This window comes from Ursus americanus, chromosome 16 (assembly GCF_024610735.1).
Source record: "Ursus americanus isolate L20-20 chromosome 16, mUrsAme1.1.p, whole genome shotgun sequence".
In the NCBI taxonomy this organism is placed as follows: domain Eukaryota; kingdom Metazoa; phylum Chordata; class Mammalia; order Carnivora; family Ursidae; genus Ursus; species Ursus americanus.
Window position 1 is genome coordinate 47,126,595 of NC_142142.1, and position 18,034 is coordinate 47,144,628.

The following is an 18,034-nucleotide window of genomic DNA, read 5'->3' on the forward strand; positions in this document are numbered from 1 at the left end:
GTCTGTCATGCCAGGCGCTCATCTGTCCTGTAGTGAACATCTCAGTCTGGTGGTACAGACTCGCATCAGGACATTTTTGATGAGTCTATTCTGCAGAAGAAGTACGGGTCTCCCTGCTGCCACTCTGTATCTCAACTTCTCTAACCATGAAGTGGGCATCTTTGATCTATCTTTGGTTCACAGAGGTCTTAAGAAGTGTAGTGATGCCTCTGCAGCATTTCAACCCCTTAAAGAAAACCTGCATAAATAAGTCAAAGGCCACTCTTCAAGAAACAATTCCAAGTTCATAAATCACCCAGATCCTAGGGAGATTCTCTGTAAATATTTAATAAAAGTAGACAAATGGCTGGCAACATGAGGATTCAGCTTGCAACAGAATTCAAAAAGAAAACAACTCACAGAAAACTAAGCCCCGCATGGAGCACCTGATGAAGTGATTCTATTTTGGCCATACGGTTCTCTTGCTCTATGGACCAGCCTCCCAACGGGATAGTTTTCATCATACATTAATCTACTCTATGAGCCAGCAATTCTACTCCTGGTATTCACCCAAAATAAATAAAACACGTGTCCAGAAAAAAGACTGGCACAAACATATTCATAGCAGTCTTACTCATAATAGTGAGAATCTAGAAACAACCCAAGTGTCAATTACCAGGTGAGTGGATAAACAGACTGGAGTTCACACAATAAAATACCTCTGCGAAATTAAAACAGCTATACAATAATACAATGCAGTACCAAATAAAAAGGAATACACGAACTGCTGATATAGGAAACCACGTGGATGGATCTCAAAATCATTTTCTGGAGCTAAAGAAGTCGGACACCGAAGAGTAGATACTGCGTATTTCTATTCACAGGAAGTTTGGAACAGGGAAAAATGAGCCTTTTAGGAGAGAAATTACTACCGGGGTCGTATCTGGAAGTGGGATGGGGTTAGAGGTGGTGGGAAGTAAATATCTGGGAAGAGGAATGAAGGTACTTTCTGGGGAAATGGGAACGTCCTGTATCTTGTGCGGACGAGGTGGTTTGACAGGTGTGTAGAATTATTGAACTCATCAGAGAGAACACTGAAGATCTGAGTATACCATTGTATGTAAGTGATATCTTCATCAGCAATTTTTTGACTAGTCAGACCAACCCATATCCAGGGCCAGAAAGACTATCCCGGCTGAATAAACTCTGAGCGGGCAGGGGGAACAAAATTGAGTTATATTTTGATCATATCCTTCGATTGTGCTTGTTGAAGATATCAGGGAAATGCATGACTTATTTTGTCCAAGAAAGGCAGAAAGGAAGGAAGAAAGGGGATGTCTGACACCCTCCCTGACTTTTCCTGTTTAATACTCTTACTTCCCTCCCCCCGCAACCCCATTGTTCTATCCATTTACTATTTCCCCATCTTCCTCCGTGCCAGGTACTTGGAGCTCTCTCGGACACCCTAAGGTGGTTGGCTGAGTGTGGATGAAGGCACTTGGGACAAGTAAAAGATGTCCCGCAAGACAGTATACAATGAGGGATGATTTGCATGCTACCTGTTCTAAGTGCCCAAATCAGAGAAAAACCCCTTCAAGGGGAGCCGGTGCTGGGTGGGGGAGGGAGAGGACCCCTGAAGCAGTGGGATGAATGTACATTGAAGAACTGGGAGTATTTTAATCAGTGTAGACAAGGCAGGGAGAGGGACATTCCATAGGAGGGGATCATAACCAAAGGCACAGAATCAGAAATTCACCAAGAATATTGGGGATAAAAAAGACTAATTATAGTTACTACTTGTTGAAGAGCTTTGCTTTACCACCAATGGATATAAACATCTATTTCCCTAATTAACCTTCAGGGTCTCTCCTCATTATGCGGATACGGAAAGGAAGTCAGGGGGGAAATGAGGGACCTTGCTCAAGCTCTCCCAACTAGCAAAAGCAGAGCTGGACTTGGAATCCAGGTCCATCGCTCATGAACTTGCGAACTACACCATCGTGCCATTGCCCTCGGTTCATGCAGATGGGTTGCAACGGGGTTCTTAAGGCCTTTTCAGCAAAAGGCAGGATATCAACTAATCAAGTAATGAACCAATTAAAACAGAGCTAAGGGGCTGTTTAGAAACATAGAGGTGAAGGGGCGCCTGGGTAGCGCAGTCGTTAAGTGTCTGCCTTCAGCTCAGGGTGTGATCCTGGCATTCAGGGATCGAGTCCCACATCGGTCTCCTCGGCTGGGAGCCTGCTTCTTCCTCTCCCACTCCCCTGCTGTGTTCCCTCTCTCGCTGGCTGTCTGTCACATAAATAAATAAAAATCTTTAAAAAAAAAAGAAAGAAAGAAAGAAAGAAAGAAAGAAAGAAAGAAAGAAAGAAAGAAAGAAAGAAAGAAACATAGAGGTGATATAAATGATAAGTTAGGGGACCAGAACATAGAGGACTTGAGTAACAAGTTAAGGGGTATCAATTTACTGCAAGTAAAAAGAAGTCATTAGGATCCTTAAAGGAAAACATCGTGAATGTGAAAGAAATGTTCTAAGAAGACCGTTCTGGCCATGATGAACGGGATGACTTAGGTGCGAACCAACAGCCAAAATAGCAAGTAGACAATATTAAGATAGTGTGTTCGTTCTAACAGGGGACCCTTTAAATGTCCCTATTAAGGGAACAGAAAGGAGGGCAGAATTTTTAAAATATTCAAGAGACATTATAGAAGAAATATGCTCAAACCTAAAGTGTAATAGGATGAAGAGCTGAGCAAGGTGAGCAAGGGAAAGGAAAAAGTGTTGTAGGGGTCAAGCCTTGGTCCTGGGAAAATGGTTCTGTGGTAGTCTGGAAGGAGGGGAGGGTGGTCAGCTAATCAGTACGGTACCTTTGCTTTTGCCATCAGGTGGGATATACAGACACGGTGACGTTTGCAGGGCAATGACAGAGGAACAGGCACCCAAACCATGGGCATTAGAGCCACCCAATCAAGAGCTTGGACTCAATGAGACAAAGCAGACCAGGATTTGACACCTACCGACTATCTTAGCCTTGTCTCTTCCACTAAAAATGAAATAATCAGTGTAGCTTGTTTACAGGGTTGATTGTAGCATTCAGTTGCACAGGAAGTACTCAATAAATGTCAGCCCTGGTTTTTGAGGCATGCGTGTATTTTGGGAGAAAGAAGAGGAAGGGTGGCAGAGAGGACACAGATGAGGGGGAAAAAATCAGAAAAATTTACAAAGACTTAGACAAGTGCTACCTGACATAGGCCTGGAGGGTCTTTAGGAGAGATTAATAAACAAAGGAGGGTGGGGTCAGAATGGACCACTGGCAGACTCGATCTTCAGGGCAGACTAAAGAAGAAAAGTCAGATTTCAAGGGGTCAAGGGCCCACTGCATAATGTCACAATGGAGACAGTGGGTGTGGACAAATAAGACAGGCCAAAAGGAAAGAGAGACCTAGAAAAGATAGCAGAAAAAGAACACACTCAAATGAGTATTTATTTGCAATACCTAGAAGACTGGACTGTGATTGAAAGCAGAAGTAAACCAAGGAAAGTTCCAGTGAAAAAAGAAATACAACATATACTTAGGAGAAAAATTATAATTAAGGGACAAAACCCCCGATGGAGGCAGGGAGTCCTAGAGTCCAGGAGAAATATGGATGAATTAGCCTGAGAGACAAAGAGAAATCTCTTATCTGGAGAGGATGAAGAAGAGACAGGGAGAGAATTGGGGTATAAGGGAAAAGATGTGTTCTGAGGTCCTGTGGTGGTGAAGAAAAATGTGTCTGTGAGGCAAAGCCACTCCAGTCCTTCGGATTCATCTGTGAGAAGCGGAACCAGTAACCTCAGGCCACAAGGAAGGGAGCCCATCACACCCCTCGTTTCCACTGGGCCCCAATTTGCATACATACGCATGGTCCTACTGTCAAGGGGAGAGTATTTTTGCCCCATGCAAATAAATGGAACGCACAGAGGCTGTTCTAGTAGCTTCTCTCAGTGGCCACTTCTGCAAAGTATTGTTCCAGGTGCCCAAGGACACAGATCGCCAAGTCTTCCCACGAGGCTAGAGTAGAAGTTGAAAAGTTTAGACTGCAGATTTGGTGAGGGGTGTGCCCTCACCGGGGTCCCTCTGGATCAATGATTTCTGTAGAAATTGTAAATGCCCCAATTCTCTAATGTATGTGGCTTTGAAGCCTTGGTCTCACAGGGGCCTAATTCAACATTTGGCAATCCATTGGAATATGTGGTACTTGGCATTTTCATTGCTTCATTATTTAAAGGGCAATTCATTATGTGCAATGGAAACAAATAAAACTCTATTTCTGACATTTCTAAATCTGAACCCTGAACTCTCAATAAACCTTCCAGTTTCAAAATAATTATTTAAGCAAAGCCCTGGTGTATTCACTCTAAACCATTGAGTAGTGCTCCTAATGGTTGGTGACGCAATCTCTCTGGTGCTCAGACTTGCGCATTGGAACTTCCCCGAAGAATATTAAATAGTCCCCCTCCGCTACAACCCATTAAAGACAATCTTGTCCTCACAGGCCTCAATCAAATTTGCACAGCAATTAGTCCTGCACAGGGTTTGATACATTTCTTAATTATAAAACAACTTTGTACTCTATTGGCCCTTTCAGATGGGTTAAGAGAACATTAATTACCTCCTCCTGAGACATCAAAGAGGTTTTTTTTTTAAATCCCCATCTTAGGGCTGAATAAAGCAAGACATACGGAGGAACTAACATCTCTTGAGCACCTACTACGCGTTCAAGTTCTGTTTGGGGTGATATACGCGTGCGTGAATAACCGTATGGGTAAATTATTAATCCTGTTTTGCGGAGGAGAAGAACACATTTGGAAAAGTGAGGTCACCTGCGGTTGGTCACATTGCTAGGAAGTCTGCCTGCCTGCCAGTCAAGTTTTGTGTCATAATTGAGGGAGCTTGAGGGTGATTCCCCTGACTTTTTTAAAAATTGACTATCATTACCCATCACGCCTTTTTGAGCACCTTCTCTAGGCCGCTGTGCTGGGTGCGGTGAAGAATGTCACGACTGGGTCCCTGTTCTCGGGCCGACATCAAACAAGTAAGTCCTGTGTCCTGCGTCCATGGAGCCTGCCCCAGGGCCTCGGGAGTACACAGCGGGGAGCCCCCGGCTCAGCCTGGCTGGGTGCGGCCCCTAAGGTGGGGCGCCCCGGGATCCAAATCCGTGGACATCGCCACCTCTCCCTTTCACCCCGTCTTCGGCATCGGGCGGGGAAGGAAGTGGAAGCGTGGCCGCAGCCATCCCCGCTAGGAAAAGCAGCGAAGCATTCCCGAGCCCCGAGCTTGGGCGGCAGAAAACGGCCGCCGCTTTCTTCCCTCGCTCGGACTCCGGGAACCGAGCCCGGCGTCCTCCGCAGCATCCCTCCCCCACCTCCAGCCAGACGAGATTTGTTTTCACTGCAATCTTCCTAAATTGCGCATTTCATAAGACCTTCAGGAAAAAGTCAGGAAATGAGGTTTAGAGGAAGACGGAGGAGGAGAGTAGGGGGCCGGGAGGGGAGGCTGGCGGGGGGAAGCGAACTATGGGAGAGCAAGTCTTTCATTATCGCGACCTGTTAGGCGCACATCCTCTCGCTCTCCGCGTGCCACCCTCTCGCTGGATGCGAGCCATCCTCCGGGCTAATGAGCGGAGCGCAGGAGACAACTAATCCTAATGCAATTACCGCTCGCCATTACACTGATAGGTTGGAGGCGCTCCCCGTGTGCCCCCCAGCCGGAGACGGGCTCGTGCAGATGTGCCTGCGCCTCGCGTCCTAGACGTTTTGACAGCTGTATACAGTGCCCGGCCCCCTCCCCCTGCCGGCATCCCGGGAGAGTGATCTTTGAACAGCCAGTCCCCCAGCAGCCCATCGGAGGTGAAACGCAGTCGTAGCAGCTGCAGGGGCGCGGGGGCCCGGCGGCGCGAGGGCTGCGGGGCGCCGCGCGGTGCGGGCCGGCCCCTTTCCCGGTCCCCCTCCCCCCCCACCCCCACCCCCACCCCCCGCCGCCGCGCCCCCGCCCCGCCGCTTCCGGAGAGCCCGGCCGCCGCAACCACAGGGAAAATTTACCGCGCGCCGGCCGGGCCCTCTCCTGGCCGAGCTCGCGCTCCCGTGATAGGGGGATGGTTTGCAGCACACATGTTCCTTTGTTTGGCCCGACCACGTGCTCTGTTTGCACAGCAGCATGTGGTACCACTGGAGGAAATCGAACCAACACTGAAAGTTCAAGGAACAGCCAAGCTCTGCTGGGAAGCGGCTGGGCCGGGGCCGGGTGAAGGGCTGAAGCGGGAGGCAGGCCCGGCTCCCTCCCGGAGAGGCCCTCGGCGAGGAGTGGGGGTGGGGGGGACCTGGCGCAGGGCTGTTCTGGGTGAAGGCGACTGCAGGTCCCCGCAGAGCACAAGCTCGGTGGGTGGGAGGGCTTTCTGCAGTGGCCGGCCAGCCCTGCCTGCAAGGGGAAGTGGACTTTGATGATGATAATCGTCTCTTGTGTTTGAAAGAGCTTTAGAGCTGATAAAGGCTTCTCACTACCGTCATCTCATTTAATCCTTACAAAAACATACGATGCCAAAGTGCCTCTCCTCCTTGGGGTAGAGAAGGGGAGGGGAAAGGCCGGAGCCCCTGAACCGTTGACCGAGTGGTGTGACCTTCCAGGCAGCCAGTGGGTCCGCTCCAACTATGATGGCAAAATGCATGAGACAGTGATCATTTGTCTCCCTCCCTCTCCCTCCTTCTCCCTCCTTCTGCCTCCCTCTCCCTCCCTCTTCTTCCCTCTCCTTTCCTCCCAGTCCTTCTCTCTCTCTCTCTCTCTCTCTAATTACAGAACAATACACATTTGTGGTTTAAAAAATTCAAACAATTCAGAAATGTATGAAACATAAATGTACAATGTAAAAAGGGAAAGTTTTCCAAATCCAATTTCCCAAATATAGTCATGGTTAAGATGTTCCATCATTTTCTTATTTTTCCCTGCATGCCTGAACATATTTATGCAGTTTATAAATACTTACCTCTTTAAAAAAAGGGAGGGGGAATCTTACTACACATGCCATTCAGTTTAATCTGTTGGGATTTAACAATGTATCAAAGAATATATCTTTCCCAAATATAATATATAAATCTAGACCACTGTTCTTTTTAACAGCTGCATAGTATTTCTTTGTAGGACTACATCATTATTTAATTGCATAATCAGATGGTTTTCAGTCTTTGTTTATTAAAAAAAAAAAGCCAAACTAAACATGTATGACATATACGAATATACATCATATATGAATATATATCAATATATATTAATATACATCATATATGAATCCATATATAAATAAACACTGTATATTATGAAAGTATTATTTTAGGATGAGTTCCTAAAATTTCTAATTCAAAACAGCATTGGGTCAAAGGTAAGGCACATTTTAAATTTCAATAGACATGGCCAAATCGTTCAATAAAAATGTTACACTAATTTACAATGCATATAAGAAAATTAACTGTTTATGACATCACTGTATGAAAACTGCCTTCCACTCATACCTGACCTGAGCATTTGTAAATCTTTTTAATTCTTGTTCATTCAACAAGATGAAAATCTGATGTCTTAAAAAGTGAACTTGAGAATATTTCTAATTTTTACTGGCTAATTGTTATTTTTCTTCTATAAATTGTATCTTCTGCCCATTTCTCTATTGGTTTACTTCTCTTTTCTTATTGATTTGAAGAAATTACTTTGGCTACTTTGCAAAGATTTTTCCCAGTTCATTCTGTACCTTTCGATTCTGTAATACAGAAATGTGAGATGCTTAATGGAGTCAAGTTGGCCAATCTTGATCTTTATGGTTTATAGGTGTCATGCCATGCTTAGAAAAACTTTTTCAAACCTCCAGAAAATTAAAATAATCTATGTTTCCTCTTAACATTTGTATGATTGTTTCCTTATTTTATTTCACATATTTTTTAAAAGATGTATTTATTTATCTTAGAGAGAGAGAGCACGAGCAAGAGGAGCGGAGGGAGAGGGAGAGAGAATCTCAAGCAGACTCCCTGCTGAGTGCAGAGCCTGATGGGGGCTCAGTCCCACAACCCTGAGCTCATGACCTGAGCCGAAACCAAGAGTCAGATTCCCAACTGACTGGGCCACAAAGGTACCTCTTATTCAGCAGATTTTTATTGAGCAGGTAATATATGCCAGACACTCTTTTAGAAGCCAGATATGTATACCTAGTTCCTAAATTCGTGGAATTATATTCTGGAGAGGGAGATAGACAACAAACAAACAAACGAATGAAAGAATAAGCAACTATAAAATTCAAAGCACTATGATAAATTAATGGAGACTAACAGAGAGAATAATTACAGAAGGCAAAATTTAAACTAAGTTCTGAAAGTTGACTGTCATTGAGATGAAGATCATTCCAGGCAGAAGGAACAGTATATGCAAAGGCCCTGAGGAGGAAATATTTTGGAGTATTTGAGGAACTTAAAGAAGGTCAGTGTGACTTTAACACTGTGAGCAATGTATCTTCTCGGGGAGCCTGGGTGGCTCAGTCAGTTAAGCATTTGCCTTCAGCTCAGGTCATGATCCCAGCGTCCTGGGATCAAGCCCCACATCCAGCACCCTGCTCAGAGGGAAGCCTGCTTCTCCCTTCTCCTCTGCCTGCTGCTTCCCTTGCATGTGCACTTGCTGTCTCTCTCTCTCTCTCTCTCTCTCTCTTTCTCTGTCAAATGAATAAATAAACTCTTTAGAAAAAAAAAAAGAAAGAGCCTTATAGACCAAGATGAGGAAGAAATTAATGGGTGCCTTGCAGACCCAGGTAAGGAATCAATTTTATTGTAAATGCAATAGGATGCCACTGAATAGTTGAAGGGGGGGAAAGTATCTGATTTATGTTTGGAGTTATCTAAAAGAATGTTCTGCTTCCTTGAGAATGATGGAAAGGAGGTAAGAGATGAAGCAGGGATCCAGGAAGGATTGTGAGGGAAAGAGATGGTGACTTGCTGGGTAGTGATCAGGGTAGATAGGGAGATGGGAAGATTCAAGAACCATTTGAGAGGACACTGACATGACTTGCTGATGGAGCAATGTGGGTGGTGAGAGAGAAGCAGGAATTAGCATGACTTCTAGGTTCCAATTTGAGTCACTGGGTAGATGTTGGTACCATTTCTTGAGAAGTGGAGATTAGAGACAGATGGGGTTGGGGCGGAGTCTAAGAATCACTTTCCACCTGTTGAGTCTGAGTTTATCATGAGACACTCAAGAGTATCTATCAAGGACATGGTCAGTGATGCAAAACCGGAGCTGGGGAGAGGAGATTAGGTAAGAGGTCAAAATTTGGAAATTGCTGGCCATTATACATTTAAGTCCAGGAAAAGAGTATACAGAGAAGAGCAGAGGTCCTGGCCTCAAGTCCTGAGGAACTTCCATATTTGGAGTCAAACTGAGAAGAAGCCAGCAATGTAGACGGAAGAGTAGTCAAGGAGGTAAGGCAGAAAACTGGGAGAGGTTGGTAACTCTCAGAGATGAAGACAGGAGGAATAGTCAACATCATCCAACACTGAGAAGAGGGACCATAATATATGAAGACAAAAAAAAAAAAAATCATTACAGCTGACAACAAAGAGCTTACTAATGATATTGACAAGACCAGTTTGAGTAGAATAAGGAGGTAGAAGTTGAAATTTGAGAACCATGGCAACCTCCCAGACAGAAAACTTGGAATTTAATAGGAGGCTTTGGTAAATATAATCTGGTGTTTCTCAAACTTTGCTGGGCATTAGACTCATCGAATGAAACGTGCAGTTGCCTGAACCCCAAACCCAGAGTCTGACCCAGTGGTCCCAGGGTCAATATTTAAAATAAGTTCTTCAGGCAATTCTGATACATAGCAAAATTTGAGAATCACTGCTTTCACCCAAGGATCGATTTCTCAGAATGGAATTTCAGATTCTATGTCTGATGGAAAGAAGAAAGATTTAAGGACAGAGGTCCTTTCAGTATCTTACAGATCATATCACATAAGCAGCTGCCTAGTCTTTTAGGAAAACAGTGACCGCACAGAAAAATACAGCACTTGGCACTATACCAAGATGTTTTAACCTGAACATAAATTGGACTCACTGAACACAAGCTGAACTCCCTACTTCCCTTGCCTGTTGGGATATAACTATGGGTCGACTCAAATCTCATTCACAGGTGAAATTCCTTTTTTTTTTCTTTTTTTAATAAAGGCCTGCCCAGAATTCAAAAATGTCTCTTATTCCATTGTTCCTCTAACCGACTAGATGGTCTAATACTGAGACCATCTCCTTAAAGGCAAAACAACTCCTGGTCTGGGAACTCAGTCAACTCCCTTTGCTTTAGCAACTCCACACCAGACAAGCACTTTTATATACATTAATGAAGCCTCAGATGAACCTTTCGAGGTAATTACTTTTATTTCTATTTTATGGATGAAAAACTGTATCTAGAATAAATGGAGCCAAAATCAGTTATTAAAGACATCTCGAAAATAGCATTCCCTGGCTTTGTGCGGATTTGACTGTGTTATCCTGAATATGGAAGGAAAAATGGGTGGCTCCTTGCCCATGTGATTCTGGTATTTGCTTATCCTTACCCTCTTGGCTCTGCTGTGTAGATCAGATTGGTAACAGCCTAGGCTCCATCATCAGCTGGATTTTTATTGTTTCTCAACTTGGACATGGAACATGATATCATGGAATGCATAAGCATGAGCTCTAGGGGTCAAATTCTGGCTCTGCCCCTTAGTGACTCTGATGCCTTGGACAAGTCTCTTAGCCTTTCTAGGCTTCATTTTCCTCAAGTGTAAATCAAGGAGCTCTCAAAAAAGATACTGTGAATACTCAATCATATATATCACGCACACAGTATGCTCAATATTCAGTAACTATTACCATTTATACCAAACCCCATTACACCCCTCAGTCAAACCCCAGTTCCACCCAAATGTCCCATAGGATGTATTCCTAAAATCCATTTTGGGGCAGGTACTGCTGTTTCTTCTTCCTCTGTAACCCTGATGGTGTTATTTCAACCACATTCTGCCCCTCTCCTGAGTTCCTTATAGCCTCCCCCCTTTATAAGACCTTAGTTTGGATCCTGAAAGAGAAAGTGTGTTCAGCCCCATTTCTTTCTACATCCAGCATTAATATAGACACAGTTACCCTGGAAAATTGAGGAAAGAGAAGGGCTTTGCCAAAATTAACCAACTTCATAATGAATTCATATTCAAATCTCTAGGATCTAAAAATACAATATTTTTCACAACATCCCTATTACCTAGTCACGTAAATAATGGTTGGGTACTTCTAGAGCTGGAAAACTCCAGAACAGCCCAATCATTCCATAGCTCTGACTAGTAGAAACTTCTTCCTAATGTCCATTAATTCTATCTCCTATAGCTTTCATCCTACCCTTAAGGACCATAAGGAACTTAGCCTATCAAATATCTAGCAAAAGTTGGCAGAGCCTTCTTGAGTTTTCTCTCTTCCAGCTACATATCCTCAAATCCTTCAGTTACTCCTTACATAATATAGTTTTTGGTTTCTTCATCATCATGTCTATCATCCCCAAATACATTATTTCTTTCCCTCTTAAAGTGGGCTGCCCAAAATGAATGTGTAGGTGGGCTTTCACCAGCGCCGAGAGCAAGCTCACCCCACCTCTGTTCTAAACAGGTTTCCCTTATGCGATTAACATGATACGTTATCTAGATACACCCACAAGATTTGTAAGATGGAAGAGAGGTGAAGTCCATTTCCCTACATTCTGCCATTGCCACTGGCAAGTACAGCAGCGGGGACTTTGGGGTTTTTCTGCAGCAAAAGGGAAGTTTCCTAATCACCAGATTTATGGGTGATAAAGACAGTTGTGAAGACATCTGAAGTGGCCTCCTGATTCCAGTTTTAAAGTCAACAGTTCCAGGGGTAGCCTCCTGATTCTTCTTTGATTATGTCAGAAGTAGAAGCTCCCCAGGCCAACTGATTCCACAGTATTGTTCCTGGAGGCCCACCCTAGGGCTTGCTCCTCCAGCACACCTAACAGTTCTGGAGGTAACTAATTCCTTGTATGAAATCTCTTACTGCTTAAATGGTAAGTGCCTTCTGTTCCCTGCAATTGTATGCTGCCGATTTTGGCCAATGAGGAGGATTTCACAAGACAGAAAACATTCTAGAAATTTAAAGCATTGCTTTGTATTCACAGGTATGTGATTCCCCTGGGACTGGAACTGGATGGACAGACGGTGGGACCTGTGGGTGGATGGACATAGGATACACTATCCACATGTTTAACCCATAAAGTCACAGGGTACCAACATGGGCTAGCATCTACGGTACTGATCAAGATATGTAGTTTGTCCACAATTCTAAATCCTACTGTTTTGATCAGGACTTGTGGTTACGAGGGACAGAAACACAACTCAAAACAATTTAAGAAAAAAGAGGGGGATTCATAATAATCCAACAGCAGAAGGGGCAAGAGTTAGCCATTGCCTTAGGGACAACTCAACCAGGGATCTAAATGTTCTAAAAGCTCTGTCTCTTCATCGCTCATCTTTGTTTCTCTCCCGATACTAAATTTATTCTCTCAAAATAGTTTACCTAACAGGGTGGGGCACCTGGCTGCCAGCTACTCCAGATTTGTATCTCAAACGCTCCAGAACCAGAGGTATAAGTAAAGGCCCTCTTCTCCCAAGTGAAATTGGGAAAATCCCCAGATAAAAATTCTGAACACTGTTTGGACCTCCTGCCCATCCCAGGGACCAGTCACTGTGGTCTGGGAGCGAGATGCTAGGAATAGCCCCACCTGGACCTCATGATCAGCAAAATCACCTCTGTGGCCAGGGGAGTGAAGTCGATTAGTAGGGGAACGCAGAAGAAGAGACACTGAACAGACAGCCATACTCACCCCCAGACCTGAAATGATCTGAATGGTTCAGCAACTGCAGCTGTTAGCTCTTAGATGTTCGCTCTTCTCAGAGGATTCAAAACCACCGACATGACTGCTACACTGAAGTCAGTCTCTGTGTTACTACTCTGATGAATATGTCTCTGAACGATTTCATCCATGGAGGATTTTGAAAATAAGGCATTTATCTCAAAGGTCAGTTACTTGGCCACATCAAATGTTTAGAACCTAGAAATAAGAAAAAAAATCACCTTTGAATAGCTAGAAGAAGTGTTTTAAAAATCAAGGTGTAGGGGGGGCGCCTGGGTGGCACAGCAGTTAAGCGTCTGCCTTCAGCTCAGGGCGTGATCCCGGCGTTCTGGGATCGAGCCCCACATCAGGCTCCTCTACTATGAGCCTGCTTCTTCCTCTCCCACTCCCCCTGCTTGTGTTCCCTCTCTCGCTGGCTGTCTCTATCTCTGTTGAATAAATAAATAAATCTTTAAAAAAAAACATCAAGGTGTAGGGATGATGAAAAAGTTCTGGAAATAAGACACTGGTCACGGTTATGCAACATTGTGAATGTACTTAATGCCACCAAATTATACACTTCACAATGGCTAAAATGTTGACTCTTATGCATATTTCACCACAATAAAAAAATTCAGCTAGAGATCTAATTCATTTATCCATTCATGAATTCCCTTATCCACCATGTACTTTGGTGTCAGAGGAAAATCTCGAGCGTAGGGACGTACCTATGAAAGTAATGGGATCAAAAATGGTAGGGTTTTCAATGATCCTCAATGCACTCAGCTCTCCGAAAGGAAATCCTTAGAATGCCATAGAATTCTTGAGCTAACAGTGTTAGCTCAGATCATCTAGTTAATCCTTCTCTTGTCACTAAAGAGCATTTCACTCCATCCATCCAGGACACCTAATTCATCCCAGACACAGACGCTTCAACTGGTTTAGAAATGCCACTGACAGTAATTGCCCTCCCTAGGCTTCATAAGCAAAACTTAGGTGTGGTCCAGACTGGAAAAAAATGCTCATGTGAAGGACGTTAGTACAATGCCCCTACCCCCTGCCACGTCATCATGAGCCGATACCCGTTTTCCTCCCAACTCATAGAAACTCATTTAGAATGAAAATGAAGGCCTTCCATACTCTTAACCTAAGAACCCGAGACTATTCTGTAAGAAGAAAAATAAGGCATAATGTTTTTTCTTCCCTAAATAACAGGGAATGATGAGCTCAGAGAAGGCTAAGATGAACCGGTGGAAGTTGTCTGGGATCTTTTGAAATTTTAGAAACAGAGATTAGAAGTCTAGTACTATGCATCTATTTCCCCTGTCCTGTTAGGCTTTCAGATAACTATTCATTGCTCCGTGAGACAGAGGCTGCCATGGAAAAGCCACTCTGCCGGAAAGAATTTAGAACATTGCTCCAGAATTGGGTCAAATCAGAGATAGTCTCTGTGGACCGTAATCTACCATTTTCAGATCTCCTGGAACTTTTTTTATTAAAAAAAAAAAGATTCCGTGGTTTATTATTTATACACATCACAAAAACATCAGAAAGTGGGGAAAAAAGAAAGTAAAAGAACTCCCACTATGCCTTCCTTTAATAGATATTTACTACAGACTCAATACATGGCTGATGTTACAGTTATCTAATGCTATGTAACAAGCTATCTCAAAACTTAGTTGCTTAAACAACCATTTAATTTTGGTCATGATTTTTGTGAGTCAAGAACTTGAAAATGGTTCAGCTGGATGTACTTGGCTTATGCTGGGCTGGTGAGCTGGAGGGCTTACTTCCAAGATGGTGTCTTCACTCACATGTCTAGAAGTTCCTTGGCCATTCTCTGTGTCTCTGTCTCTCTGTCTCTGTATGTCTGTTTCTCTGTCTTGCTCTCTCCCTTCCCCTCCCATCTTTCTCCCCACAGGATGTCTCATTCTCTGCGGCTTCTCCACTTTCCTTGGATTTCTCACAGCATGGCTGTCTCATAGTACTCGTATTCCTTATGGGATGACTAACTTCACCATGGCAAGTGTTCCAAGAAACCCAAGTGGAAGCTTTAGAAGTCTCTGAACATCATTTCCACCACATTTTCTTAATCAAAGTAAGTCATTAAAGCCCACCCAGATTCAAAGTGAGGGAAAAGATAGACTTCGCTTTTCCATGGCGGTGTGGCAATGCAGATACAGGGAGGGAAGGACTTGATGGTGACCGTCTTGACAGATAAGAATCTAGATACACTCTCTGCTCTCACAGAAAGAAGGGATGACACAAACAAGTAAGCAGGTCATTACGATGATATAAAAGGAATACTATGGAATAGGAGCACATTGAAGGAAAACCCAACGCAGACTGGAAAAGATTGAACGTGAGACCTGAGCCGAGCTTGAGGTGGTTGTGGGAAAGGGAGGACAGAAGAGATGTGTCCTAAAAGTTGAGAACAATATTCTAAAAGTCCCAGGAGAAAAAGAGAGAAAGAACATTTGAATCAAAAAAAAAAAAAAAAACAAATAAAACCCAACCCTGAGATAACCCCAATATGTCAGAACAGCAGGGTGAAAAGATATGAATGTTGAAAGATGAAGAGAAAAGAAAAACCCAGAACATAAATCCCCACTGTTTCTATGTAAAGGCAGATAGGCATTAAAAATATGTTTTTACAAAAATGGGTCCATGCCGTTCATAAGGTTTTGTGGTACATATTTCATCACCTTTTGTTGTGAACATCTTTTCCTTCCCAATAAATAGACTTCTAAAGCACTGCTTTAAATAGGTGTGTAGTATTTATTTATTATCGCTACGTTACTCTTTTAGCCAATCTCTTAGTGCGAGATAGGGTACTGCCAATTTCTTTGTACATTTCTCTTTAGAGCTAAATCTTCATCATTTTTAATAATTTCCTAGATACACAAATTCTGACTCAACATATATGAATATTTTTAAGGGTTTTGATACATAGCACAAAATCATTTTCCAGAATTTTTTTTTAAAGATTTTATTTATTTTTTTATTTATTTGACAGAGATAGAGACAGCCAGCGAGAGAGGGAACACAAGCAGGGGGAGTGGGAGAGGAAGAAGCAGGCTCACAGCGGAAGAGCCTGATGTGGGGCTTGAGCCCATAACGCCAGGATCACGCCCTGAGCCGAAGGCAGATGCTTAACCGCTGTGCCACCCAGGCGCCCCCCAGAATTTTTTATTAATGTCCCACAACAATGTACGAGAGTGCCTATTTCCCTATATACTTTCCAACAATTGGAAAAATCATTCGTTTCTAGTTTTTATCAATCTGATGTGTCTCCATTTACATTTCTGTCATTACTGCGGGGATGGAACTTTTTGATGCCGGCATTTCTTTTCTTATGTCAACTTCTGAAGATGATAAACTTACCAAAAATAGATGTGAGTAGACTGCAAACTTTAAAATGCTATAAGATGTAATAGACAAAATGTGTAATCCACTGGTAAATTTAAACATAGTTTGACAATACCTCTGTCTGTCTTTCCTCTTAAACGTTTCTGTGTTTGAGCTGCTCTGAAATAGTCATGGTGACTTTGTATAGAAACGAGGAGAGGAAGTCAAGGGTTGTGACATATCAGAGACCCTGACTAAGTTCAATGCCAGTTAAATAGGTGAAGTGGGGTGAGTGGGGGCCTTATTTCATTCATGATAGCTCACTGGCTCCCTCCTTTGATGCATGTAATGATCCTGTGAACTTAATGACTGTTGCAATTAAAGTCGCCCTGCTTAAGCATTGTGAATTACATTATGCTTGTTAGTGGCTGCCTTTGATAAAACATAATAGCAAATCATCTCTTTTACATCATAACTCATTTTAAATATTGCTTTTCTGTATCTGTCCTTGCCCCGTTGATTTATTACCTGGTACTCCTAAGTGTAATAAAAAGAAAGTTAGGTCTTGAGTAATTCTTCCAGTGTCTGGTTAAAGAGGCCAGCCAAGGAGGACATGGCCTTCTGACTGGTTAGCCAAAAAATGAAGATGGAAGCGAGGGTGGCACTCAGGAATTAAATTGGACTAGTTATACAAAAGGGAACTATTGGTTTTTTGTGGCCTTTTTGCTCTTCTTCCCTTCAGATGGAAAATCAACAGAGGTCAGGTCTCCATCAGGAAGACTTGAGATATATACTTTTTCAGATAAGCCAGAGGAGTGGATCAGAGAGCCAGGAATGGGGACAAGGGACAGAAATGGGCTAGAAATATGGCATGTCTGCTTTTGTCTACTTAACTTTACCAAGGAACATTTTGACACAGATATTTGTAACCAAAACTGAACAAGAATCGGTTGAAATTGATCAATGTTGATTATTGAAGCAAAAACAAAAACAAATAAAAAGCACTTCAAAAAGCCCGCATGTGAGACTATGGACTCTGAGAAACAAACTGAGGGCTTCAGAGGGCAGGGGGGTGGGGGAATGGGATAGGCTGGTGATGGGTAGTAAGGAGGGCACTTATTGCATGGTGCACTGGGTGTTATATGCAACTAATGAATCATCGAACTTTCCATCAGAAACCAGGGATGTACTGTATGGTGACTAACATAATATAATTAAAAAATATATTATAAAAAAAAAAGCCCTCATGTTGAGTTTTTTGTTAAATACCCTCCACCCTCCACCCTAAATCATAAGAACTGTTGTTTTCATTCTCTTCTTCATTTCACTCCAGGAAACCAAGTCTCAGCCTTTTGGCCATTCAGTCCAGATATTTTTCTGGAGACAAGCCTACAAATGCCTAATGTTCATGTGAACCCATAACCCTTTTATCCAAAATCCTTTCCTGACTCATAACATTCACACTAGATGCAGTTAGAGTCGGTAAGTTATTAGTTGTATTAAATATAACAATTAAATATAACAATTATATTAACAATTAAATATATATTAAATATATGTTATTATTATTTAATATATATTAAATATAATTAACAATTAAATATAACAATTATATATAACAATATAATCAATGATTCAGAGTGATTTCACTCTGATTATTCTCAAATGACAACACAGAATTATAGGTGACAAAATGTCTCTTGGGGTACACCATCAGGATCTTGGGGATCCATGGAGGATTCTCACCCTGTATGTTGTGTTGCCGT